The following is a 15,074-nucleotide window of genomic DNA, read 5'->3' as shown; positions in this document are numbered from 1 at the left end:
GCCCATAGTCTCTTGCATACATTCATGTGAAGGGTCCATTCTGTTGGGATGATTTGACCCTTCCGGCTGAGGCGGTCTGCCATGACATTCATGTTGCCTTGAATGAACCTCGTTACTAGAGACAGGTTTAGATCTCTTGACCAGGTGAGGAGGTCCCTTGCGATCTCGTATAACGTCATCGAATGAGTCCCTCCTTGCTTGGAGATGTACGCCAAGGCTGTGGTGTTGTCGGAGTTCACCTCCACCACCTTGCCTAGAAGGAGGGACTTGAAGCTTCTCAAGGCCAGATGAACTGCCAGTAGCTCCTTGCAGTTGATATGTAACGTTCTTTGATCCGCGTTCCACGTGCCCGAGCATTCCCGACCGTCTAATGTCGCACCCCAGCCCGTGTCCGATGCGTCCGAGAAGAGAACGTGGTTGGGGGTCTGAACAGCCAGTGGCAGACCCTCTCTGAGGTGAATGTTGTCCTTCCACCACGTCAGTGAAGACTTCATCTTCTCGGAAATAGGGATCGAGACCGCTTCTAGCGTCTTGTCTTTTTTCCAGTGAACAGCTAGGTGAAATTGAAGGGGTCGGAGGTGCAGTCTCCCTAACGCAATGAACTGGTCCAGTGATGAAAGCGTCCCTATCAGACTCATCCACTGTCTGACTGAACATCGGTCCTTCTTTAGCATGTTCTGGATGCGTTCTTGGGCTTGACTGATTCTGGGGGCCGACGGAAAAGCCCGAAAAGCTTGACTCTGAATCTCCATTCCTAGGTACACTATAGTTTGGGATGGGACGAATTGGGACTTTTCCATATTGACCAGGAGACCCAATTCCTTGGTCAGATCCAGAGTCCACTTTAGATCCTCCAGACAGCGACGACTTGACGAAGCTCTTAGAAGCCAGTCGTCCAAATAGAGGGAGGCTCTGATGTCTGCTAAATGCAGGAATTTGGCAATATTCCTCATCAGTTTCGTAAAAACAAGAGGCGCCGTGCTTAGGCCAAAGCACAGGGCTTGAAATTGGTATACAACCTTCCCGTAAACGAACCTTAGAAAAGGTTGGGAATCTGGGTGGATGGGGACGTGAAAGTAAGCGTCCTTGAGGTCTAAAGAGACCATCCAGTCTTCCTTCCTGACCGATGCTAGAACTGACTTTGTCGTCTCCATGGCGAACGTCTGCTTTGTGACAAAGACATTCAGAGCACTGACGTCTAGCACCGGTCTCCACCCTCCTGTCTTCTTCCCGACTAAGAAGAGACGGTTGTAGAAGCCCGGGGATTGATGGTCCCGGACTTTGACTACCGCTCCCTTTTGTAGTAAGAGAGACACCTCTTGCTGCAAAGCTAGTCTCTTGTCCTCCTCTCTGTACCTGGGAGAGAGGTCGATGGGAGTTGTTGCTAGAGGGGGCTTGCGCAAGAATGGAATCTTGTACCCCTCTCTGAGTAACTTCACAGATTGTGCGTCTGCGCCCCTGTTCTCCCAGGCCTGCCAGTAGTTCTTGAGCCTGGCTCCCACTGCTGTCTGAAGAAGGTGGCAGTCAGACTCTGCCTCTAGAGGACTTGGAACCTTTCTTCTTGCTCCCACGTTGACCTTCGGCACGAGCACCTCCTCTGCTGGAGGCTCTGCCACGAAAGGGCGGAATGAACCTTGACGCTGGAGTATCCATCCTGGGTCTAGACACGGAGGGCAAAGGGGTGGCTTTGCGTGCGGATGACGCAACCAGGTCATGTGTGTCTTTTTGAATCAAGGAGGCAGCAATCTCCTTGATCAACTCCTCAGGGAAGAGGCGCTTCGAGAGAGGAGCAAACATAAGCTCCGATCTTTGACATGGGGTTACTCCAGCTGACAAGAAGGAGCAAAGGTGTTCCCGTTTCTTGAGGACCCCGGAAACGAAAGAAGCCGCAAGCTCACTAGAACCGTCCCGTATGGCTTTGTCCATGCAGGACATTATGAGCATGGAAGTTTCCTTGTCAGAAGGGGAGGTCTTCCTGCTCAACGCTCCCAAACACCAGTCCAAAAAGTTAAAAACTTCGAACGCTCTGAATACTCCTTTCATCAGATGGTCTAAATCCGAAGGAGTCCAACAAATCTTGGAGCGTCTCATGGCCAGCCTGCGGGGAGAGTCTACAAGACTTGAGAAGTCGCCCTGGGCAGAGGCAGGAACTCCTAAGCCGAGAACTTCTCCCGTGGCATACCAGACGCTAGATCTGGAAGCAAGCTTGGCAGGGGGAAACATGAAAGCTGTCTTCCCAAGTTGCTTTTTGGACTGCAACCAATCTCCCAGCACTCTTAAAGCTCTCTTGGACGAGCGGGCGAGGACGAGCTTCGTAAAGGCAGGTGCGGATGACTGCGTGCCTAAAGCGAACTCAGAGGGAGGAGAGCGTGGTGCTGCAGACACAAACTGATCAGGATATAAATCCTTGAACAGTGCAAGCACTTTCCTAAAGTCCAAGGAGGGAGGCGTGGTCTTGGGTTCGTCGATGTCCGTGTGCGGGTCGTCAAGATGTGCAGCGTCGTCATCATCAGAGAGTCCATCGTCTGAATGTTGAGGAGGAAGCGGCAAAGGAGTAGGAATCAGCTGGTCGGCTGAGTCCGGCAGCACGGGTGCATGCGTGACTGCACTGGACGCAACGTCATGGAACTGTTGGTCAGTCTGTGAGCTGGCAACAACCATAGCTGTGTGGGGACGCAAAGCTTCTACTCCTGACTGTCTAGTCTGCTGCGGGCGAGTAGCGGTAACCACAGTGGGTTGCGGAGGTTGACGCACAGCGTCAAAACAAAGCAACTCAACTCCACCCTCCTGTTGTTGTGGTAACTCGCGAACGTCAACGGAGGGTCCCGTGCGTCTGTGAACGTCAACGTGCGGCTGGCAGGGTACACTGCGCATGGGTGGTGGGACTCTCACAGCTGGAGTGCGGGAGAAGGTAGCCTCAGCGTCTACTGGACGCACAACCGTGGTTGGTTGTAGGCTAACGGGTGCAGCGTCAACCTTCTCCGCACGATACTCCTGCATAAAAGATGCTAACTGTGTCTGCATAGACTGTAGCAAAGACCACTTAGGGTCTACAGCAGCAGGTGCGGCAACAGACGGTGTTACTGCCTGTTGCGGTACCACTTTGCCTCTCTTAGGAGGTGTGCAGTCATCGGAAGACTGCAGCGAGTCCGAACTGACCCAGTGGCTACACCTGGGCCGTTGGACTTGCGCGGAAGGGACCTTGCGTTTGAGAGGCTGTGAGACCTTGGTCCATCGTTTCTGGCGTGAAACCTCTTCCGCAGACGAGGAATGAACGGGCTCTCTCGTCTTCTTGTGGGTGGGGCGATCTTGGCAAGATACGTCCGAAACCACGGAGGGAACGTCTGTCCGCTGATTAAAGCCTGTCGAACCCTTTGGTCGTACGACATTGCTTCTCCCCTGGGCTTGGGAGCTTGCAAGAGGTCCCGGACTGGGAGGACGACAGGCACGAACAGACGCACCCTCATGCGCAACACTAACACTTTTCACAGCACTACCACTCACTTCACTTCCCACTGCACTCTTACCCTTCAACTCCCTGACGTCTGCCATGAGTTGGTTGCGGTCACTCGCCAATGACTCGACTCTCTCACCCAGAGCCTGGATGGCACGCATCATATCTGCCATCGAAGGTTGTTGAGTGCTAGAAGGGGGATCAGGAGTAACCACTACAGGGGGAGGAATAGGTTGTGGGGCATGGGGAGAGGAAAAATCAACTGAGCGAGACGAACTCCTCCTGACTCTATCTCTCTCTAGCCTACGTGAATATTTCAGGAATTCGAGAAAATCGAATTCCGAAAGCCCAACGCATTCCTCACATCGATCTTCCAATTGACAGGTTTTACCCCGACAATTGGAACAAATGGTGTGAGGATCGATAGAGGCCTTCGGAAGACGCCTTGAACAGTCCCTAGCACTACACTTCCTGTATTTGGGGACTTGAGAAGGGTCAGACATCTTGAATTAGTCAAAGGGGGAATTCAAAATCTATCCAAGTCGTCAACAAATAATCCAAAATTCAATCAAAGAATGCAAGGAAGTATTGAAGATAACCTCTGCAAAGTGAAAGCTAATAACTAGAAATGAGTACTTCACCAAAACTGTGAAAATCAATCCAGTAAGCAACAGCGTATTTAGTAGGTCTTGCCGGTGGCACGACAGAGAGAAAATTGGTTCTGTGTTTACTTGGAGTACTTGAGTACCTGCTCGACAGATGGCGCTGTTGATGTACACCCCCTACCTGTATAGCGATCGCTGGCGTATTTTGTCCTTAGGTTTTTCTGTCGGGCAGCAGAGCTGACAGCTTATATGATCACCGGCTAAGTTTAATATTGAAAACTCCCGCTAGTGTTATTTTGGGTTGGACAAGCCTTCCAGTTCGCAGTTCCTCCTGTGCTACCCTGAAGGAAGGGCAGAATTTTCCCTCGCCTTCTTTTTTTTTATGATATCGAGGCCTTGTTACCAATTCCGTGTCTAATGATGGAACTTCATTGCATGTACTCCTCGTTGAGCTTATGTGATGAAGGGATGGCTCACATGCCTTGAAGTAATTATTCCTGAAAGCAGTTTTCCGGATAAACCACATGTGCTATTTCATGAATATTTTGCAAGTCTGTGACATCCTTCGACGTGTTAGAAAGGGGCGATGCTTGCTGCCCTTGATGTGATTTTCTTGGATTAGCCCATCTACTACGAGGATTTGGCTTACTCTTGCCAAAATCTGCAACGGAATTCAAGCGAGTTCAACCTCTATTCAGTGCTAGAGTTAAACCATTTGTGATTGAAACTTAATTTCGTCTGGATGAAAAACTTGATTTGAAACCTTAGTTATGGCTATGTTTTGTATGTAAAAGGTATTCCCTTAAAATGGACTTTCATTGACAATAGTTGCCTATTTTGTCTAAGGTTATGTGTTTGGGTCATGGATTAGGCAAACTCCACCTATTCGTAAGCGTCACAGTTAGGTGTCCGTTCACTCAAGGTCGTTTACTAAAAGCCATTACGGAATCAAAGTTTTTATATAATAAATATTTCTTTTTACGGTGCTTGTATTTGTTAATGTTCCTTGATTATACTGTAATAACTTGCAATAATTATTTATAAACAGCATTGCTCATACATTTTAAGTAGCAATGATGAAAATCCTTCAATTAACTAAATGGTAATAACCTTGATTATTGGAATGGATAAATGAATTGGTTTTATCTTATCAAGATGCTAAGTTAACCTCTCAAAGTTCAGATTATTTGTAATAGCGCGCATAAAATCATGTTAACAAACCAGTACAGTTGGACACCAGAATTCCTGGCACAACATGCTCCGAGGAAGTGCATCCTATCACACACTTACTGCGCAGCAAGTAACCAAACAGATAAGTGTAGGGAGAGATGGCATCAGTGGTCGGCAGGAATAGAAACATGAACTCAATGCTCTGTAATGATGAGACAGGGTGCACATCATCAAAGGAAGGTGCGCCTGGAAATCCAGTGTCCAACTGTGCATGTTGTCATAACGCTTACAATGTTAATGTATGCTTATACTGTATCTTGAATGAACAGAAAAATTACCAAGTGTTATGATAATGTTACATAAATTGTTCTATGCCGAGCTTGCATGTGGGTGCAATTTTGCTACCATGTGCGTTATTCTTCCATAATTTTATGAAAATGTTGATTCTTATGTTAATAGCAACCAATGTTGTGCATGTGAAGTCAGGCCAACTGTGCAGTATAACCATCGGGTTAATTATGAGTATAGTATAACCTATGCTAAGAACCATGTTATTTGGCATAGGATCACTATCCTAAATGAAATCTTTGTATTACAGTGTACGTTTCTGGGAGTCTAAGTATCAGTCTGGGAGCATAGTACCAGTTAAGGAATGCATACATAGTAGGTTAGGAAGTATCCATACACAAGTACGGAAAGAATCCACTACGAACAAGTTTTTTTTCAAAATGAATCCACTTACAGTTTAAGAACTAAGAGACTTAAGGCAACTGTAAAAATCAGTCTTACCCTCAACCTTAACTACAAAATGAAACTTTGTCCATATCCGACATTAGGTAGAAGTTTTCAGCTAAAATTAGGCTTACGATATTAACCTAAGCCCATAGGGTACACTTATATTAGCCTATGCCAAGGTTTGGCTCGTTTTTTTAAAGGCTAGTTTTGAGTTACTGGACTTAATTGTCCTGAAGTGAATGGTAGCCTCTGACTGCAAGTGAGGACAATTGGCATATCAGTAAAAAGAGAGATAACATTATCCCATTTCAACAGCATCTAATATAATGACCTAATCTTTATATCTTTTCACCCTAAACATTAATTTACTTTTATTTTCTGAACAATTAAGTTATGGAACTATTAGCGAACCCCATTCTTCAAAATAAGAAAAGTAACCACACTCACTTGAATCATTCTCACCGGCATACATAGCAATTTCAGACATCTATTAAAATGTTAGATAACCTAAGACTACAAAAAAATACACTATCTGGATCTCGGATACAAACAAGCCTGAAGCTCGTGAACGTTACTAAAGAACTGAAAAGTCAAAGGACCTATGGCATATCCACTCGTCGATAGTTGCCATCAACCTCCAGATTAACTCGACCCTTAACAAAGAGGAGGAGGCCTTTTTCAAGAAAAGAATAGGGGAATTTTTAAATTTCACGGTAGACATCACCATTTAAAAAGCTTTGAGAGAGAAGCATATGAACATTACGGGAGTTTCATAAAAATAACTATGAAATCATACTAAATTTTTCAACAACAATTTGACTCAAGAGGATAACACTATGCATGCTTCTTACACCCGGGTGAATACTTCACAAAATTATTAACCCATAACGTTAGCTATTTTTCAGGATCAAAGCTAAATTGTAACAGGTGTCTTAAGCCCATTACATAACCTAAATTTTGCATAAATGTTTTAAATAACAGTAATTGATATGGTTTACTGATGAGGCTCTAAGTAAATACAGTTAAGACTAAGATTACAACTGAAGTAGTGACCTAAGGCCTTAAAAGAGGCAGTAAATATATACAGTTTTGAAAAAATGTAGGTTATTAACTTTTTTAAACTTTTAAATAGGAAAACTAATGTTTCTAATCACAAAAGTTGTGCATTTTTTACTAAAATATGAAGAAACTATAGGGGACACGAGAAAAACTGAATTAAAGTAGAGAGGAAATCTTCAAGATTAATGTAAGATTACATTAAAAAACTAAGTGCTCTGATAAAATAACTAATAAGATACTTAGAGCCCCACAGTAAAATGCTCCTTCTTAACTCTTTTAAGAAAAAAGCAATATTTTCTACACTTGAAATCTTTGTGTACAAAATTCCTTTCCTTTGCAGCAATGATCCACAGATCCTCTTCATTCAGGATAAGATATTTTTCTTCCAGATTATAATCCTTAATATGTATCAATAACCAAATTCTTCCATCATGCAGTCAGCAAATTTAAACCTGAAAGTAAGTTAGAGAGTTAATTTGGGAGAGTCTGTGCTCATTAAGGTACTAATAAAAATACTCTAGAAATTCTAAGCACTTCTTCAGTAAAGAAAAATTGCTGTATTTTGAAAGCTGAAGTGTTTAAGCATGAACAAAGTTCTCTTAATCAAGCTATTTAGCACTTTGGATCACTTCTACCTAGATCACAACATTTTATAATACTGTACAGTGGCATATGCATCTCAGAAATTCTAAGTTTTGGCTTAGGTTTTTACTGTAGTGTACTTTTATTTAAAAACCAGAATTTTGAAGATAAATATTTTATCTATATACTGTCTTCTTTCAGGAAGCTCTGTTATATTGATGTTTACCACTAAAACTAAAAATATCTTCCTAAAAAGATAGTGTTTGTAGTTCACTCAGGCCAACACTAACAGTAAAAGTGTTTTAGCTATGAGATCTTTAATTGGAAGACCTTCCAAAGGTTTAACAATGATATTTTAATTATAAAATAAATTTTTGAATATACTTACCCGGTGAATATATAATAGCTGCTGCTCCGGCGGCTCGACAGAAAACACACACAAAAACTCGCGAGCGATCGCTATGAAGGTTGCGGGTGTGCTCACCAGCGCCAACTATCGGCCAGATACCGCATATACATGTAAACAGACCCAATTTTTCTCATCCAGCTGGGTCTCTATCGGGGAGGAAGGGGGGGCCTTTAATTTATATATTCACCGGGTAAGTATATTCAAAAATTTATTTTATAATTAAAATATCATTTTTAAATATTTAACTTAGCCGGTGAATATATAATAGCTGATTCACACCCATGGTGGTGGGTAGAGACCAGAGTTAATTAAGTTTACAGCGTATATGCTTAGAGTTTTTGACAGTTATATCATAACAAAACCCAAATATATAAAGGTACCTGGTAAGGAAGTTGACTTAGACGATTATTCTGCCTTATTAGTCTGTCTTCCTCACGAAGCCCAGCGATCCTCTTAGGATGCTGAAAGATTCCCAGGAGCTGAAGTATTAAGGGCTGCAACCCATACAACAGGACCTCATCAAACCCCTAATCTGGGCGCTCTCAAGAAATGACTTTGACCACCCGCCAAATCAACCAGGATGCGAAAGGCTTCTTAGCCTTCCGTGCAACCCAAAAAACAATATTAAAAACATTTCAAGAGACAGATTAAAAAGGATATTGGAATTAGGGTAATGTAGTGGTAGAGCCCTCACCCACTACTGCACTCGTTGCAACGAATGGACCCAGTGTGTAGCAGTCCTCGTAAAGAGTCTGGACATCTTTTAAGTAAAATGACGTGAACACTGACTTGCTTCTCCAAAAAGTCGCGTCCATAATACTTTGCAGAGATTTATTTTGCTTGAAGGCCACGGAGGTTGCTATAGCTCTAACTTCGTGCGTCTTAACCTTAAGCAAACATCGGTCTTTCTCATTCAAGTGAGAATGAGCTTCTCGTATTAAAAATCTGATAAAATATGACAAAGCATTCTTTGACATAGGCAATGATGGTTTCTTAACTGAGCACCATAATGCCTCAGATTTACCTCGTAATGACTTAGTACGAGCTAAATAGAACTTGAGAGCTCTAACAGGACATAATACTCTTTCCAGTTCGTTGCCTACGATCTCTGATAAGCAAGGAATATCAAAAGATTTAGGCCAAGAACGAGAAGGCAGTTCATTTTTGGCCAGGAAACCAAGTTGAAGTGAACAAGTGGCTTTTTCTGTAGAAAAGCCGATGTTCTTACTGAAGGCATGAAGTTCACTGACCCTTTTAGCCGAAGCCAAGCACACTAGGAAAAGTGTCTTGAGGGTGAGATCCTTCAGGGAGGCTGAATGTAATGGCTCAAACCTGTCTGACATGAGGAACCTTAGGACCACGTCTAAGTTCCATCCAGGAGTTGCCAAACGACGTTCCTTAGAGGTCTCGAAAGACTTAAGGAGATCTTGGAGATCTTTATTGTTGGAAAGATCTAAGCCTCTATGTCGAAAGACCGAAGCCAACATGCTCCTGTAGCCCTTAATCGTGGGAGCTGAAAGGGAGCGAACCTTTCTCAGATGTAAAAGAAAATCTGCAATTTGGGCTACAGAGGTACTGGACGAGGACACAGATGCTGACTTGCACCAGTCTCGAAAGACTTCCCACTTCGACTGGTATACTCTAATGGTAGAAGCTCTCCTCGCTCTTGCAATCGCACTGGCTGCCTCCTTCGAAAAGCCTCGAGCTCTTGAGAGTCTTTCGATAGTCTGAAGGAAGTCAGACGAAGAGCGGGGAGGCTTTGATGGACATTCTTTACGTGGGGTTGACGTAACAGATCTACCCTTAGAGGAAGACTTCTTGGAAAGTCTACCAGCCATTAAAGTACCTCGGTGAACCACTCTCTCGCGGGCCAGAGGGTAGCAACCAACGTCAACCTTGTCCCTTCGTGAGAGGCTAACTTCTGCAGTACCTTGTTGACTATCTTGAATGGTGGGAATGCATATAAGTCCAGAAGAGACCAATCCAGTAGAAACGCGTCTACAGTATGTGGATTGCTTCTGTATCTAGGACTGGAGAGCAATAGATTGGTAACCTTTTGGTCAACGAGGAGGCAAAGGTGTCTATGGTGGGTTGACCCCAAGTAGCCCAAAGACTCTTGCCCACGTCCTTGTGGAGGGTCCATTCCGTGGGTATCACCTGACCCCTCCGACTGAGACAGTCTGCCAAGACGTTCAAGTCCCCCTGGATGAATCTCGTCAACAGGGAGATGCCTCGATTTCTTGACCATAAGAGAAGGTCCCTTGCGATCTCGAGCAGCGTGAAGGAGTGTGTGCCTCCTTGCTTGGAGATGTACGCCAAAGCTGTGGTGTTGTCTGAGTTGACCTCTACCACTTAGTTTCGAAGAAGCTTTCGAATATCATCAAGGCCAAGTGGACTGCTAATAGCTCCTTGCCGTTGATGTGCATGCTCTTCTGACTTGAGGTCCACAGACCAGAGCATTCCCGACCGTCCAGGGTCGCACCCCAACCCAAATCCGACGCGTCTGAGAACAACACGTGGTTTGGGTTCTTGACTGCTAGGGATAGTCCCTCTCTCAGACTGATATTGCTGTCCCACCATTTCAGGCATGCCTTTACTGGTTCGGAGACTGGGAATGATACCGTCTCTAACGTCTTGTCCTAGTTCCAGTGAGAGGCTAGATGGAACCGGAGAGGCAGAAGGTGTAGTCTCCCTAGTGAGACAAACTGCTCCAGGGATGAGAGAGTCCCTACGAGACTGTTCCAACTCCTGACTGAACAAACTTTTTCTTTTCAGCATTAGTTGGACTTCGAGCAGGGCTTGTTCTATTCGGTGGCAGACGGAAAAGCCCGAAAAAACTGGACTGCGAATCTCCATCCCCAAATACTGTATAGAATAATCTGGGATGGGATCAGTTGGGACTTTTAGGTTGACCAAAAGTCCCAACTCCCTGGCCAGACTCAACGTCCAATGTAGATCCTGCAGACAGCGAAGACTGGACGATGCTCTGAGAAGCCAGTCGTCCAAGTACAGGGAGGCTCGGATCCCCGATAGATGGAGGGATTTTGCCACATTCCTCATGAGCCTCGTAAACACGAGAGGAGCAGGACTGAGGCCAAAGCACAGGGATCGAAACTGGTACCCCACATTCCTGTAAACAAACCTCAGAAACGGTTGGGAATCCGGGTGTATAGGAATGTGGAAGTATGCCTCCTGAAGGTCGAGAGAGACCATCCAGTCGCCTTCCATTAATGCTGTCAAGACAGCCTGGTAGACTTCATCGTGAAGTTTGTCTTGACAATGAACACATTGAGCGCACTTGCCTCTTACGTACTCCTGCAGTGAACATGGCCATCCCTGAGGGACTTGTTCCTGCAGAGAACGAGGCTGTCAGATCATTGGAGCCATCCCTGAAAGCCTTGTTTATACATGACATAATTGTACAGCAAAACTTCAAACGCTCGAAAAAACTCCTAACAGGAGATGGTCTAGCTCTGAAGTCGACCATAAAATCTTGGAGCGTCTCATGGCCAGGCGCCAGGGAGAGTCTATGAGGTTTGAGAAGTCTATCTGGGCAGAGGCAGGAACTCCCAAGCCGAGAACTTCTCCCGTGTCATATCAGACTCTCGCTCTATAAGCCAGCTTAAAAGTAGGGAAAGCAAAGGCTGTCTCCCCCAAACTCCTCCTGGTGATAAACCAGTCGCCTAGCAAACGTAAAGCTCTCTTAGAAGAGCGAGAGAGCACTAGCTTATAAAACAACGGCTTTGAAGTAGCTAGGCCTAATGTAAACTCTGACGTTTAGGCGAACGAGGAGCAGCAGTTACAAAAAGATCCGGACAAAGATCCTTAAAAATCAGCATGATTTATTTAAAGTCCATAGAGGCCTGAGCAGCTTTAGGCTCCTCTCCGTCTGACAGAGTCCTCAAGGGAATATCAGTAGGAGGGGGAACAGCAACTTCCTCATCTGAAGGAACCTTGTCCGACAATAGCCGAGTCTCAAGCAAGGGAGAGACCTGCCGTGGTGGCAATGCTTGACAAACAGAGTCCACACGCAAAGGAGCAACAGTAGCAGTCAAGGACGCTATGTCATGTAATTGCTTAAAGGACTGACCAGCAACAACCAACAGGTGCGGGAGGACGCTCGACGTCAACTCGAGACTGCCTTGACTGCCTAGACTGAGCAGTCAAAACAACTCTTGACTGCGGTGCTTGACGCTCAACGTCAAAACAAGTCAACTTCGCTGGTTGGCGAACGTCCTGAACGTCAACAAGAGCATGCGGCAGCGGCTGAACGTCCACAAGCGGCTGAAAGTCAACACTGGACTGCATCGAGTGAGGCTCTACAAAACGTGACTGACGTGACTTTGTAACGTCAACAGGACGAGCAAAGGTTCGTTTGGGCGGCTGACGGCCAGGATCTCGATCAGCTAAGCGGCGAGGATCATCGTGAACCTGCTCAGCAGAATAGTCCTCCATAAAAGAGGCAAGCTTATTCTGCATGTCTTGCCGTACAACCCATTTAGGATCAACGGGAATGGTTGCGGTAAGAGACGAGGGCAACGTCTGTGACTGCAAAACCTTGCCTACAAAAAGACTCTCGGAGCCTGTGTTACGCTTTTGTTTAGGCGGCGAGCAGTCTTCCGATGACTGCATAGGGTCAGAGCTGTCCTAATAGTTAAAACCAGGACGCTGGACCTGTCCTGAAAGGACTGACTTTCGCTTAAAGGGCCTCGAAACCTTGTTCCACGGTTTCTTATGCGAAAAGCCTTCGGATGACGAGGAGAAAATCGTCTCGCTCGTCTTATGGTAGGGGCGGTGTTGATGAGACACGCCTGAAACCATAGAGGGAACGTCTGTTCGCTGATCAAGTCCTCTCGAACCCATAAGTCGTACGACATTACTTCTCCCCTGGGCTTGGGAGCTTGCAAGATGTCTCGGACTAGGCGAACGACAGGCACGAACAGACGAACCCTCGGTCGCAACACTGATAACACTTTGCGCAATTATCACTTTATCACTACGATTTTCTGTTTTGCACTTATTTCACTGAAATCGAATTTTTTAACAATTCACATTAGGTATGAATAAAACTGATTTCTACCTGAAGCACGCAATTCTACCCTCATCAAAAGGTTATAATTGCGAAATCAGTCGTATAATGTAAGCACATTAATACAAGCAAAAAACAGTAAACATATTTTAAGATAAAAAGATCAGTGGCTGGGAAGGAGACTCAACACTAGTTCATTCAAAACTACATTTTCAATCTCTCACCGTACAGTGCCTTGGGACGAGAATAAAAACTAAAAACGTTTTATCCTTTCTCCCCGTACAGAGACTAGGGACGAGAGTAAAAAACTGACTCGAGAACGTTACTCGCTTGGGACGAGAATAAAGATCGGAACGTTCTCTCTCCTCTCTCTCTCTCCATCTCTATCTCTCTCTCTCTCTCTCTCTCTTGATTTCGCACCGAAGAGAAGAGCCCACTTACTTTTCGTCAATAAACAGGTTATTTGACCAAAGGAAAAAACTGAAAGGTTTTTCAATTAAAAAGTTCCTTTAAAATAGTATTTAAAACATTTAAGCTTTGAAAGAAGAATGAACAAAACGTCAGAATCGATTTACTCTTTCTGCAAAGTGAAACCGTGATACTCTCTCTCTCTATCGTAACGATAGAGCGCAAACTGCGTAGCATAAATAAACTAAACGTTAGTTCATCTTTGAAACAGTACGAAGACTATTCAAAGAAAATCTTTCATAAAATATCTACTAAAAAATATTCATTTAATAAGTTTTAAATCATTTGCTCTGTAAAAGTTATTACGATTGAAAGGGCTCAACGTTGTTTAACTTCGGTTTCCAAGTTAGGACCGCCTACTCTCAGGAAAGGTCGCATATAAACAAATCATTAAAATTTATCTTGATGTTTATTATAAATGGAAAGCTAATCGAAGAGGCCTAATAAAGGCGGTTGAGATATAAAATATATAGAGGAAAATCTATAATTAATTCATAACGTGATAAGATAATTGCTAAACGCCTAAAACACACTTCCGTACTAAGGGAAGGGTCGGCCATTTAAAAGTCAAAGAAAGTCCAAAAAAACAATCCAAAGTCATCAAAAATTAAATCTATCCAAAAACGAGTTCAAGATTTAAGTTGAAGATAAAACACCTGCACTGCGAAAGCTCAAACCAAAAGGAAGTACTTCACCAAATATGTTGAGAAAACTCCAGGCTATACAGCGAGTATTGATACGTCTTGTCGTTAAGGCCGACAGAGAAAAAATTGGGTCTGTTTACATGTATATGCGGTATCTGGCCGATAGTTGGCGCTGGTGGGCACACCCGCAACCTTCATAGCGATCGCTCGCGAGTTTTTGTGTGTGTTTTCTGTCGAGCCGCTGGAGCAGCAGCTATTATATATTCACCGGCTAAGTTAAATATTTAAAATTGAACATTTCAAATATTGTGAAAATAAACCTAAATTCCAAAATCTACCTAACTACTGGAAGTCTTTCCAAAAAAAAAGTCCTAAACCCACCATAATACTGCACCTGAAATATATAAAACCAATCCCAGATGCTTCAGTACAGAACTAAGCATGGATTTATACCCTTAATAAGTAAAGATGAATTTTTTTTTGTATAAATAAAAAATCTAAAATCTAAAAGTATTTAAACAAGTCCTAGTTATTGATACATTTTCAGATTTGCCCAAATTAAAATAAACATTCAATTGTCTTTGATATAGATTATTAGTAGACTGTCTTTTGGAACCGATGATGGACATTCTAGAGGAATGAGTAAACCTTAAAGTTCTGAGAATACAGAAGATAGTTTTCATGCACTTGCATATAGTAAATATGGATTTGGACTAACTACCTTCAAAATTAGTTGTCCGAGAGAACTGATTCTGTATGGTAACCTTCTCGAACACTTAGTTAATAGAGACCACAGATCAGTGGACTATTCCCTTTGAGGCCAAAAACAGATCTTCGTAGAAATTCTCAACTTCTTTATCACCAGTAAAATCATGATGAATGGTGAACTGTCTCATAATAGGGCGTCAATCTTCATGCC

At 43.9% G+C, this 15,074-nt stretch overlaps 1 long non-coding RNA gene across 1 annotated transcript in view; it reads right to left on the bottom strand.

Annotated features, from left to right (window-relative positions):
* Nucleotides 1–7,215: 7,215 nt before the first annotated feature.
* Nucleotides 7,216–15,074, bottom strand: part of LOC137629108 (uncharacterized) — a 31,255-nt gene continuing 23,396 nt past the window's right edge. Inside the window, exon 3 of the long non-coding RNA XR_011041448.1 lies at nt 7,216–7,475. This is a non-coding gene — a long non-coding RNA (uncharacterized lncRNA). The remainder of the gene's footprint in view (nt 7,476–15,074) is intronic.

This window comes from Palaemon carinicauda, chromosome 37, assembly GCF_036898095.1.
Source record: "Palaemon carinicauda isolate YSFRI2023 chromosome 37, ASM3689809v2, whole genome shotgun sequence".
Taxonomy (NCBI): Eukaryota; Metazoa; Arthropoda; class Malacostraca; order Decapoda; family Palaemonidae; genus Palaemon; species Palaemon carinicauda.
Note: the sequence above shows the minus strand (reverse complement) of the source record. Positions and strands in the feature narration are given on the sequence as shown.